General features: G+C 44.3%; 1 long non-coding RNA gene across 1 annotated transcript in view; it reads left to right on the top strand.

Moving 5' to 3' along the window:
* The window catches only part of LOC142070966 (uncharacterized), a 45,396-nt gene extending 25,966 nt beyond the window's left edge, over positions 1 to 19,430 (top strand). Inside the window, exon 2 of the long non-coding RNA XR_012666911.1 lies at positions 17,335 to 19,430. This is a non-coding gene — a long non-coding RNA (uncharacterized LOC142070966). The remainder of the gene's footprint in view (positions 1 to 17,334) is intronic.
* Positions 19,431 to 25,549: the final 6,119 nt, after the last annotated feature.

The following is a 25,549-nucleotide window of genomic DNA, read 5'->3' as shown; positions in this document are numbered from 1 at the left end:
GAGAATATCATTGATGTGTCCAAGGTATACCATTGGTTTTGTGGTACAAAATTCTTCCTCAAGATGGCCCACAAAAAGATTGATGGCTCCCTAATATGCCAAGGTACCCATGTGTGTTCCCATGATTTGGACAAAGTATTCGTTAAATGTAAAATTGCTGTGAGGGAGGATGAAAGAGAGGAGTCTGATTATGTTTGGGGTGCATTTCTGAGCATTGTTCATTATCCTGTAAATATTTGAGGCAGGCAGCAGTGCTGTCGTGATAGTGAATGTTGGTGTACAGGGAGATGACATCCATGGTGGCAAGGTTGTTAATGTTGCAGAGTTTCTGGAGCAAGTTGGTAGTGTCTTGGAGGAAATGGGCCCTTTGTCTGAGTGGTTTGAGGATGGTTTCTACGAGTCCTGACAGAGTGCCGTGGCCAAATATGATGGGTCTATCTGTGTTTCCTTGTTTGTGTACTTTTGGAAGACTGTAGAAGGTCCCTGGGGTGGGTTTGTGGGGAATGAGTTTGTAGAATTTTTCTTGGAGTTGTTTGGGAAAGGATTTGATTGTATCTTTAAATTCATGTGTGAATTGTGGTTCAAGGTCGTCTTTATAGTAGGTGTTGTCAGTTGTCCCTTGGCCTGATTAAGAGAGTCATCACAATTAAGAACTATGATAGCACTCCCTTTGTCTGCTGGTTTGATCGCTATCTGGTGGCTGGATTTTGCGGACTGTATGGCTATCTTCACGGCAGTGAAGAGATTATGGTGGATGTAATGTTTGTTGAGGATTTCACGGTTGGATTTTTTTTCTTTTCCAGAAGCAATCAATATAATGATCCTGTGTGTCTGAACCCTTATGCCCCACCTTCTATTTAGGGTTGACACTCTAGTTACCTTTTCCAAACCTGAGGAAGAGCTCTGTTAAGCTTGAAGTTTGTCCCTTCCACCAACAGAAGTTGGTCCAGTAAAAGGTATTACCTCACCTACCTTGTCTCTCTTATATCCTGGGACCAACATGGCTACAACTACACTGCAAAATGCTATTTGTCTGTCCTGTTGCCTTTAATACTGTGAATGACGAGCTATGTGATTTTTGGTTCAGCATGAATTACTTCAGTGAATGTATTTGAGAAATTCACAGGTAGGACAGATCTTCAGAAAAGTGAACATGAAAAATGTGCACTTGTTTTCACAGCTAATTACTTAATTTACTTGTCCAATTATGTGACACACCTACAGTCAAAGTAACTGCATGCACAATTACTTGAAAATCTGCCCATGCATCACCAACTTGGTAACTATTAGATTTTAATGTTTACTTATTCCTTTTACATTTGTAGTTTCTATGTTACTCCACTATGCTTGGCACTGATATACACCAGAAATGTTTTACATAACTGATACAAAATTATAACTGTGCTACTAAGAAACTGAATAAGGAGAAGAGATTGGTAATATTAAATGTTAATCAGTCTTATTTGATGACATAATCCCTGACCAGTTTGTGCTTGCTTTTAATTTCTCACCAGCTACTGTACTGAATGTTTGTGACCCTCTTTGCAGAACATATTGCCTCCCTGTTAATGAAGGACCAGGTTCTTTTAAGGAAAGATGCATTCAGTAGCATGACCTGTAGGAGAAAGAAAAGTCCATGTGCGCTTTTTAGGGATAGAATTTCCTGCAAGATGAAGATGTGAGAAATACCTTTAGAGAAGAAGGGATTAGGAGTTAAACAGAATTTGGTTGGACCACATTATCCCAGTTACACTCGCATAACTCCACTGAAGTCCAATAGGATACATCATGTAACCATAGCTGTCACAAACATAGTGCAAACATAGCTGTCTGAAGCTGCCACCATCCAAGGGAAACAGAAAAAGATGGCAGAATTAGTCTTGTGCTATAGCTAGAGCTGTGTCAATGGATTTTTTTTTTTTTTTTAAAAACTTCTGTTGCCAGTTCCATAAAATCAAACCACTCTTGTTTCTGGTCAATCTGAAAATGAATTTTTTCAAAATTTTTGGTGAATTGAAAAGTTTAAAAAAATGGGTTGAATTAAATGTTTTGTATGACCCAAAATGTTTTAAATTCAAGCATTTTTGTTTGTTTAAAAAATCTAAAGGAAGTTCAAAATTAAGTAATTTCAAATAATCTCTAAACTTCTAATTTCAAAAACATCAAAACCAAATGCAAAATAATTCAGCAAAATCACAAAATACTTTGGTCAGCCCAAATCTGCACTTTTTCTTTTTTTTTCTGAAAAGTTTTGGTACAAAAATTTTGCTCAACTCTAAGCACAGCCTCAGCTCTCTCTCTGTTCAGCTGTCCTTCCAGCAGCTCCAGCTCCTGACCCTTCCAATCACCTTTTGGTTGCTCTCAGAGCAGGAGGCACCACCCTGACAGCAGCAGGGAAGCTGCAGAAAGCTGGAGCCCTAAAAATTCCCATCTTGTCTCTGGAGGCTGAAAAGGTCAGGGTGAAAAGAGACCTGGCGGAAAGGGTAGTGAGGGAAGCAGGGGAAAGGCAATCTAATTGTAAGAGGTTCTCACAGGAAAGAGAAGCCTGGGGGAGCAGAGATTTGGTGCCCTCAGTAGGCTGCCCTGATTGCCTGCCCCAAAGGCTGACCTTATGCAGGTGGAGTGCATAAACAGAGGGACTCAAAACATGTAGAGGGGAGGTGGATGTAGAAGGATGGTGGACACCTATAGAGAAATAAAATTCACTAACACACAAGTCTAATAGCTCAGCAGCTAGAGGCCAGGCATTGGAAAATTGTCCCTGGAAAGTAACTGTAAATATTAGTGGATATGTGTGTTGTAACTCAGAGGAGAATCTGGCTGAGGTTTTTCAATCAACACTACTTCCAGAAAGAAAAGGAGTACTTGTGGCACCTTAGAGACTAACCAATTTATTTGAGCATAAGCTTTCGTGAGCTACAGCTCACCTCATCGGATGCAGTGAGCTGTAGCTCACGAAAGCTTATGCCCAAATAAATTGGTTAGTCTCTAAGGTGCCACAAGTACTCCTTTTCTTTTTGCGAATACAGACTAACACGGCTGTTACTCTGAAACCTGTCATTACTTCCAGAAAAGCCAATTCAGGTATCGAGAAATGGCGGACAAAGCATGGTAAGCCAAAGGATAGGCCAAACAATGGGGGGATCCCATGTTCAGGTCCTGCTCCCAGTTTCTTGTTCTTGTGTTAGCAGAAGTTGCGCAGAGCTTCCTCTCCCAGGAAGGCTGGGAAAGCAATATGAGAGCCCATGATCCCTCCGCTGAAAGAAAACGGTCACACAGAAGAAATGAGCTGTCCTAGTGCAAGTTGTGCAACTATCAGAGGCACAAAAGAAGTTTGGTAATCTCTCTAGTAGTCCAGATGATGCACATCTTCAAAACACAAGACGCACAGCTCATTTGTGTAATGAGCAGCACCAAACCTCCAGATACTCTCAAAATTAGGAATTCTTTAATTAGGTCATCTCTTTGGAACTAGTAAATGATTCACCTCTTTCCTAATCAGTTTTGCCCTGTTTTATTAAGTAAGGATTAATTTTTATCCCTTGTTTGTTTTTTGGCAACATGGTTGTATTTGTCAGCAACATACAGCCCTGGGAAACAAGATTTATAGTTGACTCGTGCTCCCTCTCCTGGTTGGCATTTGCCTCTACAGTTGCAGAGCAAAACAGTAACTACTGTAGCTTTTTGATCTGTTGACAATAAGGTGTTTTTGAACATTATATTCTATATTTTGGAGGCAATTATTGCTCAAGTTCTGCACTGACGTAACTCTGAGTATGAAACCCTCTATACTCAGAGAAAATTGGCCTTCAGAGTTCCGAATTCCCTTCATGGATTTGGTGGGCCTATGAACATAAAGTTTAGTTTCAGCTTTCATTTTTTAAAATGAGCTTTGAAAGAGTGAACTAACTTTAAACCAGTGTAAACTGATCATTAGTGTCACTGACTTTTTTTTCCCCCAAAATGATGTTAGTCACAGACCTTCCTATAGTCTCTTGTGGTTCATTTTTGGGACTCATCATGAAAGACCTGGTCACAGTTACCTTGATTTGAGGAGACCCTACTGTAGCTTCAGGTGCCACTATTGCAGATGGGCCTACTAGTTGGGTTTGTCCAAATGCATACTAGTTAGATCTCAGTGAAATGCTTATTGTCAGCTGTGATGCAGTTTGTTTCAGAGGTTGAATATATAGCCTGCAAAATTGGTTTCCTGTCTGAATCATTGTCTGAGTGTCTCTTTGATTAAAATTTAATTCTTACCTATAGTATTCTACAGGTTATATGCATGCGAGCAAATATTGCATAGTTGTAAAACATAGCACCCAAATCCATTCACAATGGTAGAAAATAGTGCAGCTAAATAACAGTAAGTATGACCTCTGGCCATAAAGTCTAATAGCATGAGAGGTGCCTGGTCTAGTAATTTAAGCACATGACTGAAAACAAAGGACTCCTGCTTTCTAATCTTGTCTCTGACCATGGGTGTAGTTGGGGCAGCAGTACCCCCCAGACTGCAAGCCTTAGGACATAGTTTACCCCCACCCTCAAATGGCCCCCATTAGCCTGACTGGAGCTGCCCTTCTCCTCCCCCCCCCCATATATTAATCAAACTACATCTCTATCTGACACAGATTCTTGGACTAAGTCAAGTCACAACCATTCATTCCTAGTAAAATGGGGATAATGCTTACCTCTGGTAGGAGAATCTCCTCAACATTATGATTTATACAAGTTGAAGATTTGCCCCATCTGATTAACTATTTAATGCTACTACATAAATGCTAAAATTCACCTTAATATGACTGTTGAATGGCTAGGGGGTAAGCAGAGACTTTGAGTCTGCCTTAATTGGATAATTATTCCTTGGAAAAACCCTTTTAATCAACAAATGAACAAAAGAGAGCCTTGCTTGTTTATGGTCAAATCTTATGTCAAATATCCAGGATGCTCATTTTGAATTTCAGCAATCTATATTTGTTCCATTGGAAACTTCCTTTATTGGTTTTAACCATTGCTTGTTTTTATCAAAGGTCAATGTTTGCTAAATAAATATATATCCCAATAAACAAAGTACCCACTGTAATTTTCCAACTATTCCTCCCCACTGCAAGCAAGCCAGTCTTATATCCGACTGAAAGACTGTAACTCAGGTTGTTGAGGTTGTATGTGTTTTCTTCCTGAAATGTTTGAATAAATATTAAGTTTATGTATGTTAAAGATTAGACTTAACCTGAAGAGGTGTTATTTTCCACTGTAGTGGAAACAAGAATTTAAATTTGTGGAAGGGCTTCCTTACTTGAGTGAGTTTTGACCCCTACCTTCAAGTACATATAAGACTTTTTTCAAAATAAAACAGACATGGGGTCATTTTGGGAGGTTGCAAAATACTCATACAAAAGTACATTTAAAAAAAAAAAATTGTGGGCTGGACTTGCTACAGGTAGCTTCTAACCCAACAGTGATGTGCATATTTCTTGTAGTGGAGGATCTTTTTAGTATTTTGGTGTTCTGAATGAGTTTATAATATATTGAACAGGTGTTTAATTTAGAGTAGAACAGTTTTCTCAAAGGTTTCAGAGTAGCAGCCATGTTAGTCTCTATTCGCAAAAAGAAAAGGGGTACTAGTGGCACCTTAGACTAACCAATTTATTTGAGCATAAGATTCCTCAATCTTCTATATTCACTCCAAACACCATTCCTCCTGTGGAATACTCGTTCCACCAGACTATTTCCCCTCCATAAACAGGGCAAATCCTATATGGTATAGCAATATATCTTGATAAACATTTTGTAGTTAGAAAAAATCCAAACATGTCCTGAAAGAGGTTTCTGGCATACAATAAAAAAAGGATGTATGGACATTTTTCTTTACATGATGGTCCCTATATGGATTGCAGATGAGTGTGCACATGAGCACCATGCAATGGAGCTGCAACTCTTCGTAGTAGTATCCGTTGAGCTGCACATGCGTTTGAGGGTTTTAAGAGGCTGTGCGGGTCAACACTGCTCCAGTTCCCCCTTACTGCCACATGGCCAGAGTCAGAACACCTCTTCCTTGGTGCTCTTAGCTTCCTAAGAAAACTCTTTGTTTGTTCCTGCTGTTGTACATAGTTTTATAGTTTTTTCTATTTGCCTAGAGTTAGTTCGGCTCTCTTGTTGGAATTCGTTACTGTGGGTGACCCCTCCCAGGTATTGTCCTGGCAGGCCAGCTTCAAGGACTGTGCTTCATGCCCATGCTCCTTCTTTGAGTGATAAGCACCAATGTTGTCTCTCCTACTTTGGTGAAGTCAACATGTTGCTCCATCTGCCGCTCGTTCCTGCCTCGCATTGGGAAGCCAGAGAACTCTGCCTCTGCAAGTATCTGATGGAGGAGGCTATGTACCCATGTGCGCGATCAGATCCACTGGAGTGGCACCAGTCGGCACCAGTGAGCATGCCCCTAGCTCCCTCTTGCATGTTGGTGCCCATGGTATGGCTGCAACCCCAGGAGCACTGGGCATATAAGCACTGCCATAGGCATAAGGGCAGATCCTCGACAGGGACTGGCCCTAAGCGCACTGTTGCCTTCCCAAGCTGCGTCAAGTTGGGTGACAAATCGTACACTGATTCAGATGCTCTGCCTCCCAAGCAGCCCTCACAGAGAGCATAAGTTGAGGCACCACCGCAAGCCCTTTGTGCCACCTCCAGCCACAACTGCTGGTCCTCTGCTGGTATAGAATTTTGTTTTACTACGGGATATGCTGTATGATTGAAGATGACTATTTGTATATTTGTTGCTGCCACTGTTACACAATTGCAACACTTTTTACACAAAGTATCATGTAAGGTGTCAATAGAAAAGTTAGTCAAGTATGATTATCCTAGTTAAATCCATGTGTCGTCACTTCATCTGAAGTTATGAGTATTGGTTAGATATTGGTATCTCAAATGAGATGGTCCCGTACCCTGTGCAATAACTGAGGCTCTTTGAGATGTGTGTCTTTATGGGTGCTCCACTGTATGTGTGGCAGTACCTCCTGCACCTGGGATTGGAGATCTTCTTCGGCCACCGCATGTGCCCACCGCACATGCACAACTCCCCCCTTTCACATTTGTGAGTGGGAAATACACATAGTGCTGTGTGATCCACCTGCTCCCCAGTTCCTTCTCTGCTGCAGAGATTGTTTCAGTTCTGAAGCAGAGGGGAGGAGGGCAGGTAATTGAGCACCTAGAGTGACACACACCTCAAAGAACCTCAGGTTACTCACCCTGTGCAGTAACTTCTCTTCAAGTGATGTCCCTATGCCCACTGTAGGGGACTAGAAAGCATTGCCCCGAATTGAAAGACTGGGGCTTCAGAGCGGTATTTACTGAAGATGATTGAACAGTATGATCTAGGAGAGCTGATGCCCATGTGGCCACTTTGCAAATGTCAGCAATGGGGACATGATTGAGAAAAGCAATGGAGGTGGAGAACAAGAGGGCGAAATGTACTCTCATTCCAGTAAGAGGTTGTCAATTATGTAGTTGGTAGGACAGATGTATACACTGCGAGATCCACTTAGAAAGGTGTTGCTTAAAGATGGCTGTGCCCTTGGATCTTCTGGCCGTTAAAAGGAATAAATGTGGTGGCTTTCAGAAAGGTTTAGTTCTGTCCAGATAAAAAGCTAATGCTCATCTGACATCCAGGGTGTGCAGTGCTGCCTCCTGTCAGTACCATGAGTCTTTGGAAAGAAGCAAGGAAGGTGGATAGGTTGATTAAGATAGAAAGAGGATGGTACCTTAGGTAAAAATTTGGGATGTGAAGGTAGTGTATGGGGCAATATGCCATAAGGGCTCCAGTTTCACCGACCCATTGGCAGATGTGATGGTGAGAAGAAATGCCATTTTAATTGATAAATGAACGTAGGAGCATGTTGTCATTGGTTTGAATGAAGGTCTAGTAAGAGAGCATTGGATGAGGCCAGGGTCCCAGGCTGGGGTTGGATCCCATATGTGAGGGTAAAGCTTTTGGAGGCCCTTCAGGAAATGATTCATGAATGGGGGTATGGAGACGGAGTGGCCATCCTCTGTGGCAGTCGTGATGGCTGCCAAATGCACACAAAAAGAGTTCCAATCATTTAAGGTATCAGTATACTTCAGGATAAGTGGTAGTGGAGCGCTCATTGTGCCCCAGTGATGGGAGGCACACCAGCATTGGAATCTAGTCCATTTGTGGAGCTAGATGTATCTAGTCATGCTGCATCTGCTATTCAAGAGTATCTGTTTAATTACTTCTGAACAGGTTATTAACAAATCTCAGAACAATGGAGGAACCACGCTTTCAGGTGTAGTAGCTGTGGATTGGGGTGGGAGATGCGACCTGCATCCTGTGAAAGGAATCACGAAGTTGGATGGAGAGATCAGTCAGCATACAATCATGCAAAGGAGGTAAGTATACCAGATCTCTTGTGGCCATGTTGGACCTATAAGGATGACATGGCTCAGTCCCTCTGGATCTTCTGGAGTACTTGAAAAAGAAGGGGGAAGGAAGGTATAGAGCAGTGGTGAATCCCATGTGATGAAGAATGAGTCTCCCAGAGATCTATGTCCCAGTCCAACTCTTGAGCAGACTTGAGAGCAGCAAGTGTCTTGCAGTGCAGCAAAAAGATCTCTGGCAGGGAATCGCGAGTAGTTGAAGATGAGCTGAAGAATAAACATATCCAGTTGCCACTTGTTATCATGGGAGAATCTCCTGCTCAATGAATCCAGAGTGGTGTTCTGATGTCCAGGGAGTTATGTGGCTGAGGTGGTGGTGTCACGTTGGATACACCAGTTCCATAATTTCAGTGCCTCCAAGCATAAAGACTGGGACCTTGATCTGCCTTGCCTGTTTTGTAAAATATGCAGGCAATATAGTCCGTCATGACTCTGAGCCCTGGTCTTCACTAGAAGTTGAGGTTGACTTAGGAGCATTCAATCGATTTAACCCTGCACCCATCCACACAACAAAGCCCTTTTTTCGACTTAAAGGGCTCTTAAGATCGATTTCCTTACTCCACCCCCGACAAGGGGATTAGCGCTGAAATCAGCCTTGCTGGGTCGAATTTGAGGTATTGTGGATGCAATTAGATAGTATTGGCCTCCAGGAGCTATCCCAGAGTGCTCCATTGTGACTGCTCTGGACAGCACTCTCAACTCAGATGCACTGGCCAGGTAGACAGGAAAAGGTCCACGAACTTTTGAATTTCAATTACCTGTTTGGCCAGTGTGGCAAGCTGCAGGTGACCATGCAGAACTCATCAGCAGAGGTGATCATGATGGAGTCCCAGAATAGCAAAAGAGCTCCAGCATGGACCAAACAGGAGCTACAGGATCTGATCACCTTATGGGGAGAGGAATCCATGCTATCAGAACTCCGTTCCAGTTTTCGAAATGCCAAAACATTTGTCAATCTCCCAGGACATGAAGGACAGAGGCCCTAACAGGGACCCAAAGCAGTGCCACATGAAACTTAAGGAGCTGAGGCAAGCCTACCAGAAAACCAGAGAGGCAAACGGCCGCTCCAGGTCAGAGCCCCAAACATGCCACCTCTATGATGAGCTGCATGCCATTTTAGGGGGTTCAGCCACCACTACCCCAGCCGTGTTGTTTGACTCCCTTTAATGGAGATGGAGGCAACGCAGAATCAGGTTTTGGGGACAAGGAAGATGATAGCTCACAGCAAGCAAGCAGAGAAACCAGTTTTCCCGACAAACAGTTCCTGGCTCTCACCCTGGACCTGGAGCCAGTACCCCCCCGAACCCACCCAAGGCTGCCTCCCAGACCCACCAGGCAGAGAGGGGACCTCTGAGTGTACCTTTTCTAAAATACTATACAGGGTTCAAAAGCAAGCATGTTTAATGATTGATTTATTTGCCCTGGCATTTGCAGGATGAGGATGTAGGCATTTGCAGGATGTACTCCCAAAGCCTTGGCAAAAGGTTTCTGGGGAGGGCAGCCTTATTCCATCCACCATGATAGGACACTTTACCACTCCAGGCCAATAGCGCATACTCAGGAATCATTGCAGAACAAAGCATTGCAGTGTACGTTTGCTGGCATTCAAACAATATCCGTTCTTTCACTCTGTGTTATCCTCAGGAGAGTGATTGAAATATGGTGCTTTTCTTCAGGGGACGCTCAGAGGTGCCCGTTCCTGCTGGACTGTTTGTCTGTGGCTGAACAGAAATGTTCCCCACTGTTAGCCATGGGGAGGGGCTAGCCACATGGTGGGGGGGGGGGGAGGCAAAATGCGACTTGGAACAAAAGCACATGTCCTATGTATGTAATGTTAAGAGCAAGGTTGACCGTGAAGGAGTGTACCCATTGTTCTACAAAATGTCTTTTTTTTTTTTTAAATACCACTGTCCCTTTTTTTTTTCTCCACCAGCTGCATATGTTTCAAGGATCACAGGATCTTCTCCTTCCCAGAGGCTGGCAAAGATTAGAAGGCAAAAAAAAAAAAAAACTCGCGATGAAATGTTTTGAGCTCATGCTGTCCTCCCACACTGACAGAGCACAGATGAATGCGTGGAGGCAAACAATGTCAGAGTGCAGGAAAGCACAAAATGACCAGGAGGAGAGGTGGTGGGCTAAAGCTGAAAGGTGGCGGTAGCGTGATGAGAGGAGGCAGGATTCAATGCTGAGGCTGCTGGAGGATCAAACTAATATACTCCAGCGTATGGCTGAGCTGCAGGAAAGGCAGCAGGAGCGCAGACCGCTACAGCCCCTTTGTAACCAACCGCCCTCCTCCCCAAGTTCCATAGCCTCCTCACCCAGATGCCCAAGAACATGGTGGGGCGGCCTTCAGCAATTCCACCCCAGAAGATTGCCCAAGCAACAGAAAGCTGGCATTCAATAACTTTTTTAAAGTTTGAAAGTGCTTGTCCTTCTCTCCTCCACCACCCCTCCTGGTGCTTCTCTCCTCCACTACCCCTCCCAGGCTACCTTGGCAGTTATCCCCCTATTTGTGTGATTGAATGAATAAAGAATGCATGAATGTGAAGCAACAATGACTTTATTGCTTCTGCAAGGGGTGATCGAAGGGGGGAAGGGAGGGTGGTTAGCTTACAGGGAAGTAGAGTGAACCAAGGGGGTGGGGGGTTTTGTCAAGGAGAAACAAACAGAACTTTCACACTGTAGCCTGGCCATTCCTGAAACTGGTTTTCAAAGCTTCTCTGATTAACCATGCCCTCCTGTGCTCTAACCACCCTGGTGTCTAGCTGCGCGTAACCAGCAGCCAGGCGATTTGCCTCAACCTCCCACCCCACCATAAACGTCTTCCCCCTTACTTTCACAGATATTGTGGAGCACACAGCAAGCAGTAATAACAGTGGGAATATTGGTTTTTGCTGAGGTCTAACCAAGACAGTAAACTGCGCCAGCACGCTTTTAAACATCCAAATGCACGTTCTACCACCATTCTGCACTTGCTCAGCCTGTAGTTGAACTGCTCCTGACTACTGTCCAGGCTGCCTGTGTATGGCTTCATGAGTCATGGCATTAAGGGAGAGGCTGGGTCCCCAAGGATAACTATAGGCATTTCAACATCCCCAACAGTTATTTTCTGGTCTGGGAATAAAGTCCCTTCCTGCAGCTTTTGAAACAGACCAGAGTTCCTGAAGATGCGAGTGTCATGTACCTTTCCTAGCCATCCCATGTTGGTGAAACATCCCTTGTGATCCACCAATGCTTACAGCACTGTTGAAAAGTACCCCTTGTAGTTTATATACTTGCTGGCTTGGTGCTCCCGTGCCATCTGTCACCCCACCATCTGTCCACAGTTAGGGAATCCTATTGCAGCAAAGCCATCCAGTTTGACCTGCACGTTTCCCAGGGTCACTACCCTTGATATCAGCAGACCTTTGATTGCATTGGCTACTTGCCTCACAGCAGTGCCCACAGTAGATTTGCCCACTCCAAATTGATTCCCGATGGACCCATAGCTGTCTGGCATTGCAAGCTTCCACAGGGCTATTGCCACTCGCTTCTCAAGTGTGAAGGCTGCTCTCATCTTGGTATTCATGTGCTTCAGGGCAGGGGGAAGGAAGTCACAGAGTTCCATGAAAGTGCCCTTACGCATGCAAAAGTTTTGCAACCACTGGGAATCATCCCAGACCAGCAACACTGTGCAGTACCACCAGTTTGTGCTTGTTTCCCGAGCCCAGAATCGGCGTTCTACCACATGAACCTGCCCCATTGGCACCATAATGCCCATGTTGGCAGGGCCCATGTTTTGAGAGAAGTCTGTGTCCATGTCCTCATCACTCTCGGCACCACGCTGACATCGCCTACTCACCCGGTATTGCTTTGCCAGGTTCTGGTGCTGCATATACTGCTGGATAATGCGTGTGGAGTTTAATGTGCTCCTAATTGCCAAAGTGAGCTGAGTGGGCTTCATGCTTGCTGTGGTGTGTCGTCTGCACAGAAAAAAGGCGCGGAACGATTGTCTGCCATTGCCCTGATGGAGGGAGGGGCGACTGATGACATGGCTTACAGGAATTAAAATCAAGAAAGGGTGTGGCTTTCCATCAAGGAGAAACAAAATCACCTGTCACACAGAATGGCCCCCTCAAGGATTGAACTCAAACCCCTGGGTTTAGCAGGCCAATGCTCAACCCACTAAGCTATCCCTCCCTCTGGTATTTCAGGCAGGACTTCATGGTGGGAGACGGGAGCAAATGAATACAAAACAAATCTGGTCTATTTCTTGTTTTGATCCACTCCATCTATCTTTTACATCTTTGGCTGGCAGCAGACAGTGCAGAAGGACTGCAAGCCATCCACATCTCCTGGCTGCTCGGCAGAAGATGGTGCAATAGGACTGCTAGCTATCCTCATCTCATGCCTGCCCAGCAGAAGATGGTACAATAGGACTGCTAGCCAGCCACATCTCCTGCCTGCTCACCATAAGATGGTACAATAGGACTGCTTGCAGGACTAAAGAGAATGACCTGGTTGAGTCACTCTAGTCCCTGCACCCATATCTGCCCAGGCGCTCCTGACCAACCTTACCGAGGCGGCCAGGAGCACCTCGGACATGATGAGGATGGTTTTCAGGCCTATTGTACCATCTGCTGCCACAAGGCAATGGGTTGCTGCTGCTGTGTAGCAATGCAGTACCACATCTGACAGCACCCAGGAGATGTACGGTGAGAGTGAGCTGAGCGGGCTCCATGCTTGCCATGATATGGCGTCTGCACAGGTAACTCAGGAAAAAAGGCGCAAAACGATTGTCTGCCCTTGCTTTCATGGAGGGAGGGAGGGAGAGAACGGGGGCCTGACGATATGTACCCAGAACCACCCGCAACAACGTTTTAGCCCCATCAGGCACTGGGATTTCTACCCAGAATTCAAATGGGCAGCGGAGACTGCGGGAACTGTGGGATAGCCACCCACACTGCAACGCTCCAGAAGTTGACGGTTGCCTCGGTACTGTGGACACACTCCGCCGACTACATGCACTTAGAGCATTTGTATGGGGACACGCACAATCAAGTGTATAAAAACGCTTTCTACAAAACTGACTTCTATAAATTCGACCTAATTTTATAGTGTAGACATACCCTGATGGTGGAATGTGAAATCGGTGAGAGGAAATGTCAGCAGGCATTGTGGACCACTCGTAGCTCCAGGAGGTTGATTTGTAGGGTGGATTTGGTTAAGGACCATCTGCCCTGCATTGTATGAGTGTGAAGGTGCGCTCCCCAGCAGATTAAGGAGGCATCTGTTGTTAGAATCATGGTGGGTGCCAGTTGAAGGAAAGGAACTCCAACACAACTGTTCTTGGGCTGTGTCCACCAGAGTAGGAGTCCTTGAGCTTCATGGGCATGGATAAGAAGAGTTTTTGCAGGCTGTGCCTGTGAGCTACATCTACTGTACATAGCCAAGCCTGAAGACATTGCATGTGTAACTGCGCATACTTTATCAAGAACCTGACAGGTGGATCAAGGTTGATATTGGCATCTTTTTATCTTGCACCATATTAACTACTAAGAAATTTGAAGTAGGATGAGAGAAAAGAAATTCCATATCTTTTGCAGGAACATATTTTTTGTCTGCCCATTTGCAAGTCAGAGGGATGGACCATGGGGTCTGCCAGAGCACTTTAGTGCAATCGAGAAGGGCATCATTAATAGGGCATGCTATTGTGGAGGATGAGGATGTGTGCAGGATATTGAGTAGTTTATGTTGCTTGTCTTGCACCTCCTCCAAAGAAATCTGGAGGGTGTCTGCAATCCTGCAAAATTCTTGAAAATGCTTGAAGTCGTCATCAGCAGTAGGAGGTGGAGGCATCATAGCTTCATTAGGGGAAGAAGAGAAATGCCCTGTAGATGGCCCAGTAATCCCAGTATGGACAATGTGGGATTGCATCCATGGTGGTTCATACCAGGGTTCTGGTATGGACTGTGAATCATGAGGATGTATAGAGGAAGCCGTTTGCGTGTGATGGGGCATTCCTCCTCCTCCCTCATTGCTGAGGAAGGGGGGGTGCTGTCTTCAAAGGAGAAAGGGAAGTCCAGAGAGGAGGGTGGAAGTGGGGGAGGTAATGTCTAAGCAATGGTGACTTGGGCATGTCCAATATAAGTAGGTCTTTAGGGCATCTGAATCCTTGGGTAGGAGGAAGGAGCGTTGTCTGCACTGGTGCATGACATAGTGCTGAGGGAGAGATGCATTCTCCTGAGCAGCCAGCAGGTGGAGCTGAAGACTTGCTCAGTGCCAAGGACTTCCTTGGTGCCATAAAGGAAGCTGGTCCTAGAGGTATTGTTGGTGCTGTAGCTCCCAGAAGTTGGTCTGTCTTGGTCTCCAGAGCTGAAGACCGTGCCGAGGGCTGTAGACCTGCATGGTTTTCTGGCCATGGCAGTCAAGTCATGTCAGTGGGAACACTTGTGGGACGTTTTCCTCTTCCAGAGATCAAATACACTGCAGGTGTTCATCCATTACCAGGAATGTAACCCAACAAGAGACCCACCTCTTAAATCCAGGAGATCTGGGCATAAGGATGGGGACGGGGGGGGGGGGGGGAAGCTTCCCCGTTGAGATGGGAGGGAAGCAGGGAAATGAAAACATAAGCTATGAAGTAACAATTAAGGTAAAGTCGGGGAGGGGGGGAATTTTGGAGTTAGAGGGAAGAAGAAGAAAGTATTAAACTACACTAAAACTAACGGTAAGGCACTATATAAGGAGGCAAAGGGAGAAGCAGGCTCTACTGCGGATTCCGTCCCAGACCAAAGGTGGAAGAGAAGGAACCAGGGAGCGGTCAGACCGCACAGCACGAGATATACATCTCGCTTATGGTGCAAGAGGGGGGAGGTGTGCATGTGTAGTCCAATGGGCACTGTTGATGAAGATCTCTGATCTCAGACACGAAGGGCGTTGCTGCATGTACGATGGAGCACCCATAGCAACATCACTGGAAGAAGTGTTTAAAACCAGTCTCGCCAGCCCATTGTGAATAGGCTATTCAAGCTTGATGGGCCATTAAGAAGAATCAACTCTCCAGATAGCTCTTCCTGAGGATGCCTCAGACAGCAAGGAGCCAATGGCCATCCCTGTGATTCAGCAAAACATGTAAGGGCATGTGATGTGTTTATGTGACCTCAGACTCCATCTTTGTCAGTAACTTTCCATACACAGGGGCTGTGAGCATTGTCTGGGACAGTAACATTCCATGCACATGGCAGAGGATATAAAAGACACCGAGATCTCCATTTTTGCCTCATTCCTGTTCCAGTTCTTTGGACTGTGGATTTACAACTAAAAGGAGTATTTTGAACAATGGACTGAGGACCTTTGAATCTTTTGGAAGTTATCAGAGAGACTTTTTGAAGCCAGCAGACTATTCCATCACTGTTATAAACTTGATCTAAGGACTTTGCAATCATTTGCATGTATATAGTCTTTTAACCATTTAGAACTCTATTCTTTTATTAATAAATTTGTAGTTAGTTTGCTAAGGATTGGCTGACAGCATGATATTTGGGTAAGATCTGAAATATATATTGACCTTGGGGGGGAAGTGTCTGATCCTTTGGGATTGGTGGAAGCTCACATCTGGTGAATTGGGTTTTCAGTAACCTCTCACTATATTAGACCAGTTTGTCTAGATGGGAATCAAGGGCTGGAATGCCTAAGGGGAGGACTGTGTCTGGCTTCTTGTTAACCAGTGTGGTGCTTCAGAAGCTTTTTTTGCTACTGGTTTAGTGAATCTAATTATAGAATAAACCACCAGTTTTAGGGGATTGTCTGCCTGTTTCTTGCAGTCTGCCCTGAGCATGGCATTCTCAATATGGTTCATTCTAGGCACCTGATCACAATAACATTTATCTATTGTTTCTATTTTGAAAGCTGTTTTTGCTGTTGTACATCTCATTATTCAATGTTTTGGAAAAAATTGCAGGTAAGCATTTTATTATGAATATGCAATAAATGCTTTCTCAATCCCATATGGCTGTCTTTATGTAGGGCTTGATCCTGCTCCAACTGCCCTAGGGAGTAGAACTGGGCCCTTAATGATGAGAAAATATACACACTGCTTCCTGTCCTTTGAGACCATATACTTCTGCCTGTTGAGATATTGCCTCAAAAATGGACCTTTAAGTGAATTTTCTGTCATAGGACATTCACAAGAATTACCAGAATCAACCGAGGTATACTGTTTGTTGTTTCCCAAAATGATTATATGTTTAGAAGCAAATACTGGCCCTTTTCAATGGGCACAGATACCTCCAGACACAGCAGAACTGGTGCTATTTCAATTATAGAAAGAGCAGGATTTATCTTCAATGATGAGCTGAATGTCTCCCACCATTGAGAATAACCAAAGTCTAGGAGGTGTAGTGGATACATGAAATTTTTATACCCCTTTTTAAGCTATACAAACTAAAGGAAAAATTTACATTATATTACTGCAGAGAAGCAATTTTGTAATTTATGCTGCTCAGTTTAAAGCATCACATTTTTTATATAATAACAAAAAAGCAGAGTCTGAGTCATTAGAAAAATACTTGCACAGCTGGTAAATTGTATTTTCTATGGATCTTATACATGTGATTCTAGGTGCTAAGTATACACATTATTAGGGTCAATCCAAATCCAGGCTGTTGAAAAATCCAGAGTGTTGGAGGATTTAGGATCTTCCTGTGGATTTTGTTGTAGCCTTCAATCTATGCTTTCATTAAAATAATACATGTTCTAACTTTCTGTATTCTAAAGGGAGCCTTCACAATGTAAGCCAATGTATTGACATTGATTATACAGCCAAGCGGGCTAAAACAATATCACAAAGATGTGTAAAATAATATTTTGTTCTGTATCTTTGTCTTCTCATAACAGATTCATCCACCAGTTCAGAAGTGAAGTGCTACTGTGAAATGGCCCCAGTCCCTCAATGACATGGAGGTAGCACTGTTGAGATTTTGGTAGCAAACATCCTTTTTTAAAAGGGCATGAACTGCATGGTGTCCCCCTACTAGAAGGCAAGAAGCTATCAGCACTATCTCATTCTTTCCTGATTTTTCTGGGCTACGCTGACTGAAAGGGAATGGGAAGGGACAATATTGGTCTGCTGAAGAGATTACATCTGTTCTCCGCTCCTTTTTGTCCTAGTGCCTGGAAATAGAGACCTAGTTTCTTGTTGCAGCTTGACATGAAGAGGGCAATTTGAGATGTTCCCTACTCTCTGAAGATCATTTCTAGGATGTATTGGTTTAAACTCCCGCTCTCCTAGAGATTGTGTTTGCCTGCTCTTCCAGCCTCGTTTACATATTGAACTACTTTTGACTGTATTTTTCAGAGATCATTACAAATTTTATTCTGGCCAGTGCAGAATTCTGAGATCTGCAGAATGCATGGAGGACTTTGGTCCCCTTGTCAGTTCACATAGGCTACTGCTGTGCAGTTCTTGCTCTGGGAGAGAATCCTATTTGAGTTTAGATGTCTTGTGACTCTTAAGTCAATTGCTTTTATCTTTGTATGACTGTCACCGGGTAGACTCACCCACTGCAGTTGGCACCTCCTCATAGCTGCTCCGGGGAATTCGCTCTCTTCCACATCCGACCCCTCCCCTTGAGTTCGCTCTAAGTGTTCTCTCTCTTACTCTGTGGCTGCTCTCATTCCAGGAACTATAGCTTCCTCTTTGTGACTTGGCCTTCCGGGATATAGAGTCTCACTGCACCTGCTGTTCAGGCAATGCCATTCTATAAGTGGCTGGTAGGGGAACCCAGGCCCGGCCACCATTTTGGGTTCCATCCCAGGAACCCTACAACATGCAGCCAAGTTCTGCTCAGTTCCCAGCCTTGCTGCTCCCTCTCTGGGCTGCTTCCTACTCTACCTCCCACAGGCTTTCTTATCCACGCTTCTCTTTTCTGGCTGCACCCTTCCCTGAGGGCCAGGCTCCTAGGGGTTCTACTCTTTCCTTGGCTTTCCTTCTCTCCTCTCTAATGAGCAGAGGATCTCTGTAAACTGCCTCACTTCAGCCATTTCTGTTGCCAGCTTCCTGGCTTTATATGAGCCCAGCTTCATTGTCCAACCAGGGGTTGCTTCTCCATCCTAAACCCCTCATATGTGAGCTATCTCACTAACTGGCCGTTTCTCAGCTTCATTAACCCTTTCAGGGTTGGTGTGGGGTGAACACCCAATAAGTGACCATAAAAGCATTCCAATGCCAGAGGCAAGGGGCTCGCTAGTATCAGATAGCGAGTTTCAGCTTGCCTGATCAGTTCAGTGTACCCCAACTCACTTATGTCATAATCTGTACCTAATAGTTGTCATGTAAGGTATCATTGGAAAACCCGTAACACTGATCATTAATATTTGTGTGTGGTGTATGTACGATAAATACTCAAAGGACTGTATAAATGTGAAAGAAATATAGGACTAAAATGTGCTTGAACCACATAATGGGGAATGGATAAACAGGCTTTTTCCAGATAAAGGAAAGATCAAAACCTCCATCCAGGTGCAATCATAGTCAGGTGGCCATTCATTGGCATTTTGGAGGCTGCAGGGACAGATAGTTTGCATTACAGAAAGCACCAGCAGCGAAGAAACCAGCATGGGACTTTCTCCATTAGACTCCATGGCACCTTTCCTCAAAGCAAGGGAACTGAACTTTGAGAAGGATACATTCCGAAAGTTCACTGAATTATAAAAGAGAGTGGCAAAGAATCCCAAGTTATCTTTCACCTGAGAAGACACAGAAACCGAGCACTTTGGACTTTCTGGGAGATCCTGACCAAGGTGGTCAGTCACCTGGCTGGAAAGAGATGTGGTAAGACTCTGACCTGGAACCAAGATTGTAGTTTTATTAAGTCTTAATCACTAGAAAGCATTTTTCACTTTTGTTTTAACCATTTCTGACTTTATGCCTTCTGTTTTAAATCTCAAACTCCCTTTTTGATTAAATAAACTTGTTTTAGTTTTATTCTAAATCAACCCAGTGCTGTGTTTGACTTGAAGTGATTAACAACTCCAGTTAAAGGAACAAGCTCCTGTGCTTTTGTCTCTTTAAAGGAGCAATGGGCCTTATTACTCCTCTGAATGTTCTAGGAGAGGGCTGGATGTTTCAGGGCAGATGGTTTTGGGGAAATTTGGGACTGGAGTTGTGTTGGTCACTTGGCTGGTGGTGACCAGCGTGTGACTGTGGTGCAACAAGCAGGCTACTGGAGACAGAGCTGCTGAACCAGGGCTACTCAACGCCCAGATCCTTAGTACATGCTTCTGTGCTGGCTGGGGGCATCCAGACAGGGTGCCACAGCAACAGAGCATTTTAAGGCACCCAGGATTACAGGACAAGTGATGACACAATCTCTCTGTGGTCTGGATTGAACCCCAAAATTTGACACTTGGGCTTTTATATTTCTCCTTTCTGCTTCAGACCACTTGCCTTTGGCACGTGTGAGGGTCCATCTGTGCTTCTTAGAGAGAACTCTGTATAGTAGGTCAGGGCATTTTCAGTAGAGATTCTTTTCCATCTCTAGCTTCTATGATTTTGGAACGGGGAAGGGAATCTTCTCTTCTAGTTGACGAATATCATGGTGTAGTAGTACTTCCAGGACCCTGCTGGTATCCCTGGCTACATCATAGAAAGACAACTGCACAAGAAATCGAAGTACTGTAAATTGGATCCTCTCATTATAGAGGAGTGCTACTCAAGTTGTTGCTGTTTATTATTTGTATTGCAATAGCCCCTAGGAGCTCCAGTCATGGACCAGGGCCCAGCCGTGGTAGGCACTGAACAAACACAGAACAATAAGTCATATATTATAAGCTCCTTGGAACAAGAGATGGATACAGCAGCCAGATGGAAAGCACAAGAAAACACTGAGACAATATTGGTCAGCATGATAGGCAGTGGTCTCAGCATGCTGGTTACCTAACTGTTAGGTGTGTGTGTTTTGTTTTTTTTTGTAGGCCTCACTGCAAATGAGTTTTTTAAGGAGGACTTTGAAAAACAATGATGTGGCTCTGCAGGTGTTTACAGGGAATTATTCTCATGCATGAAAAGAAAACACAAAGTTGCTTGTTTGAAAATTTAAAATGAAGGCTGGCATGACTGGGAGAGGAGAGGTGGGAACTGATCTCTCGGTAGCATGTAAAATGTGGTAGGGAGGGTGGAGTTAGACCATGAAGGGTCTTGAAAGTGAAGACAAGTAGTTTGTGTTTGTGATGAAGAGAGGGGAGTCAGTGGAGGGATACAAAGAGGGGTGATATGGTCAAATGAGCCAGGAAAGTTATCTTTGCAGCAGTATTTTGAATGGATTAAAATCAAAAGTGTAGGACTGGAGGGGACCTCAATAGGGTCATCTAGTCCAGTCATCTGCACTCACGGCAGGATTAAGTAATAACCAGATCATTCCTGATAAGTATTTTTCTCACCTGTTCTTAAAAACCTCCAATGATGGAGATTCCACAGCCTCCTTAGGCAATTTGTTCTAGTGCTTAACTACCCTGACAGGAAGTACGAGGAGGCTCAGGGAAGGGAGTTGGGGTGCGGAGTGCAGGGGGGTTCAGGGGAGGGGTGCAGGGAGGAGTGTGGGGGGGCGCAGGGCAGGAAGTTAGGGTGCAGCAGGGGGCTCAGGGCAGGGGGTTGGGGAACAGGAGGGGTGTGGGGTGCGGCAGGGAGTTGGGGTGTGGCAGGGGGACTCAGGTTCCGTGGCCAATGGGAGCTTCGGGGGAGGTACCCACAGGTGAGGGCAGTGTGCGGAGCCCTCCTTCCCCCTCTCAACCCAGAGGCCGCAGGAATGTGGTGCCGGCTGCTTCTGGGAGTAGCGCGGGGCCTGTGGCACCACAGGGGTGGCAATCCTGCAGGCCAGATCCAAAGCCTTGATGCGCGGATCCGGCCCGTGGGCCATAGTTTGCCTACCCCTGTTCTACAACATAGAACACAGATCACCTGTGAAGATCATCTGGGCATATTTCACCTTATCTGGTTTTTAGCCATTGCAGGGGCCTCGGCCACTGGTGGCACTTTGGTCTCTCCTGTTCTCTGCCTGTGGCACACAACAGTTAGTCTCCTGAGGACTGAGATGCTTTAGTCTAACCCAAGTTATTGCTCTCGACACAGGGGTCACAGTGAAATTTAATGGCCTGTGATATATAGATGATCTAATGGTCCCTTTGGGTCTTAAACTCTGTGAAATAAACACAGGGCAAAAGAGGCTCCTAATGCATAGTTGAGAAAGGTAGTTTAGCCCTATAAATAACTAAAAGAGGTAACTGGATATTTAGCAGTCTCCAAACGAAAAGTAGCTGCCATTTCCTACACCAACAGCAAATGTTAGCATCATTCACTTCTTACTTTTTAATAACATACCCTTTTTCTGATTGTAAAAGTGATAACATTAGGATAAAATTGACTTATACAATTACTATTTACACTTAAAGTAAATGGACACTATTCTCATAACACATTTCCCTCTTAAGCCTTCCAAAGCTGGATTGTTTCAGAAGAAGGTTATGTGGGAAGTTGCCACGGAAGTAACCTTTTTTTGCTTGAACAGTACAGCAACAATTGGGCAAAATCTGTATGAAACGTTTAGCATATAAATCTTCTGATGCCTGGAGGTTGTAATAAATTATATGGTTCTTTACAAATATGTTTTAAAACTATTTGTCATACTTACACTGCATGTACTGGAACCAGGAATAACATCATTCTGGCTGACTCTGCTTTTTTTTTTTTTTTTTTAATGCATTCACAAGTTAGCTGCACAAATGAAAGATGTCTCTTCATACCCAAAGGATCCATAAAACAACAGAGTGTGAAAATGGGCCAAACATTTTTTTTATGCACTAAAACTTTAATATTGAAAGAATAGTAATCTAACTCCATTGTTTTCAATGTATCTAAAACTTTGAGTACTGTCAGTTTTAACCCTAAAAAAATTAGATGTGCATACACACTTTTCATCTTTTACGTATAAACTATACTCTTAAAAGACAAATAATGCATTCCAGGTACACTATAACTCTAGTACTACACCTGTCATCATGGTATTTGAATGACAGATCAGGCCCACAAGTATTCTGGGCAGGGGAGTAATGCAGTGGCCATAATAATTCAAAAAGCAAATTGAATTTATGTAAATGGTTTTTGTGAACGTACCTTATTATTTTATAGCACTTTTAACGTGTGTTAAACCCTTATAAATTTGAGAAAACACACAAAGATCCCCTGGCTGCCCTGATGGTGTCCCTTCCCAGGCAGCCCAGCTCACTCATGGTGGGTTGTTGTCCTCGCTTTGTGTCCTCTTAAAGAAGGGAGGTTGCAAGTGATTTGTGAAAAAGGACTCAATTCACTGAGGGACCAACCCACTGGCAAGGGAAACACGAATGGAAGCAGACAAAGACCCTGGGTATACCTGGCCCAGATAGGGTAAGACCCAAATATTCATAAATGTGCACTAATATGCCTCAATATTTTGGTCCACAACTTGAAACATCTAAGGCATTATGGGCTCAATCCTGCAAGGTGCTGAGCACTCTGGTCTTGATCCTCCTGCGTGCACCCAAAGTTATTAGACACATTGGTAAGTGTTGGCCAGAGTTGATTTCATAGAGGTTATTTAGATCAGGACACTATGCTGAGGCAGCTCTACATATATCTAGACCAGTGGTTCTCAAACTTTTTTTTTTGCAGACCGCTTGAAAATTGCTGAGGGTCTTGGTGCACCACTTAATAATCTTTCCAAATGTTGTCTGTACCATTAGCTAACTTTTGTAAGGCGCTTTGGATAAAAGTGCTATATATAAAAAAAACCTTAATAATTAACTTTTTTTGTTCCACAAATAAAAGCACACAACTCATATTTTTATATTAGTATTCTTACCTTTCTAATGCAATGGATATGCCCTCTCTCTCTCCTGCTGCGGCAGTCCCTGAGCTGCGCTGGGAAGGAGGTGGGGGGGGTCTCTCCCTCTCTCCCCTGCCATGGCAGTCCCTGAGCTGCGGCTGGGAAGGAGGGGGTGGTCTCTCCCTCACAGTGGTGCAAGTAGAAATCATTTCTGGCCAGTACTGTACTCATGGGAGGGACATAAAGGAGGGCACGTGACCTCCCCACATAACCCTCCATGTGACTCCTCCCCGGGGAACCCCCGCAGAGTACAAAGACCTGGGTAACAAAGACCTGGGTAAATAGATGCAGTTGTAAAATGATGCTTTGGGCCCCTGATGCCACCTGTACTTCCAGGTGTCATTGAGGATCCAGCAGCACCCCAAATTGAAAACTTCTTAAATGAAAGAAGGATAGGGTAGAGAAGGAATGGTGTGGGGGTTGGTCACACACTGTCAGTTAACTGTCTGGAAGAGCATGAGACAGGGATGACACATCTGCGACCCAACCGGGCACTGCTACCAAAAGTATCCGACTATGAGCGCAGGGGCGCACAAACACCTAAAGAGGAGCACCCACAAGGGGACACATCTCAAAGAACCTCAGTTACTGCACAAGGTGAGTAACCTCTTCTTATGGTAACACTCCTTTAGCTCAGTGGTTCTCAAACTGTGGTTCAGAACCCCAAAGTGGGTCATGCCCCCATTTTAATGGGGTTATTAGGGCTGGCTAAGACTTGCTGGGGCCCAGGGCTGAAGCCCAAGCCCCACCATCCGGGGCCAAAGCTGAAGCCCGAGGGCTTCAGTCCTCAGCGATGGGGCTCAGGTTACAGGCCCCCTGCCTGCGGCTGAAGTCCTTAGGCTTCAGCTTTGGCCCCCCCACCCAGGGCAGTGGGGCTCGGGCAGGCTCATTGCTACCCTGTTGGGGTCATGTAGTAATTTTTGTTGTCAGAAGGGGGTTGTGGTGCAATTAAGTTTGAGTACCCTGCTTTAGCTTAAATAGCTCTTTGTGCTCTCTGGTGTTTACCCCCAATGTATTTATAGACAACAGTCATGACCCCTCTTAACCTTTGTTTTGTGAGGCTAAACAGGACAAGCTCTTCCAGTCTCCTCTCATAAGATAGGCCCTCTATTCCCTGATCATCCTAGAAGATCTCCTCTCACTTGCTCCAGTCTGAATTAATCTTTCTTAAATATGGGTGACCAGAATTATATATGACAAAGAGTCCTGTGGAGCATAAGCTTTTGTGGATGAATACCCACTTCATCGGATGCATGTCTATAAGGTGCCACAGGACTCTTTGCCGCTTTTACAGATCCAGACTAACACGCCTACACCTCTGATACCAGAATTATATATAGTATTCCAAACGAGCTCTTACCAGTACTTTGTATAATGGCATTAATACTTGTCTATCTCTACTGGAAATGCCTTGCCTGATTCATCCTAGGATCTTATTTGCCTTTTTCACAACCACATCACACTGGTGGCACATAGTCATTCTATGATCAAAAAACACAGCAAGGACTCTCTCCTCTGTCACTTCCAACTTGTAGCAGAAATTTTATTATTAGACCCAAAGTGCAAGACCTTACATTTTGTACTATTTCTAAATGTAGCAAATTTCATCCCATTTCTGTTATTCCAGCCTTCAAGTTCACCTAGATATTCCTATATAATATCCAGTCCTCCTCTGTAGTGACCATGCCCACCAACTTTATATCATTTACTAAATTTCATTACCACACTCCTACTTTCTGTGCCATTAATAAAAATATTGAATAAGACTGGTCCCAAGACCAATCTCCACAGACAACTTTCCTCCAGTCCAGTAATTCGCCTTTCAATACAACCCAAGGCCTTCTCCCCTTTAGCAAGTTCTTTATCCACCTTACAATTCTTATACTCATGCCTATCTTTTCTAACTAATCATTTCCTCGGTAGTACCATGTCAAACGCTTTCATGAAGTTCAAGTATATCAGATTTACTATTTCCCTTATCTAAAAAAATCTGTTATTTTCTCAAAAAGGAAATCAGATCAGTCTGGTATGATTTACCTTTTGTAAATCCATTGTTCATTACAACTCTTTTAGTTCTATGAATTTAATTATTTTTTCTTTCACAATTTGTTCTAAATATTTGCATACTACTGAGGTCAGACTAATGGGTCTGTAATTGCCCAGATCACTTTTTTCCCCTTTCTTAAATATAAGTA

Source organism: Caretta caretta, chromosome 2 (assembly GCF_965140235.1).
Source record: "Caretta caretta isolate rCarCar2 chromosome 2, rCarCar1.hap1, whole genome shotgun sequence".
In the NCBI taxonomy this organism is placed as follows: Eukaryota; Metazoa; Chordata; order Testudines; family Cheloniidae; genus Caretta; species Caretta caretta.
The sequence above is the reverse complement of the archived record's forward strand: the minus strand, read 5'-3'. Positions and strand labels throughout refer to the sequence as shown.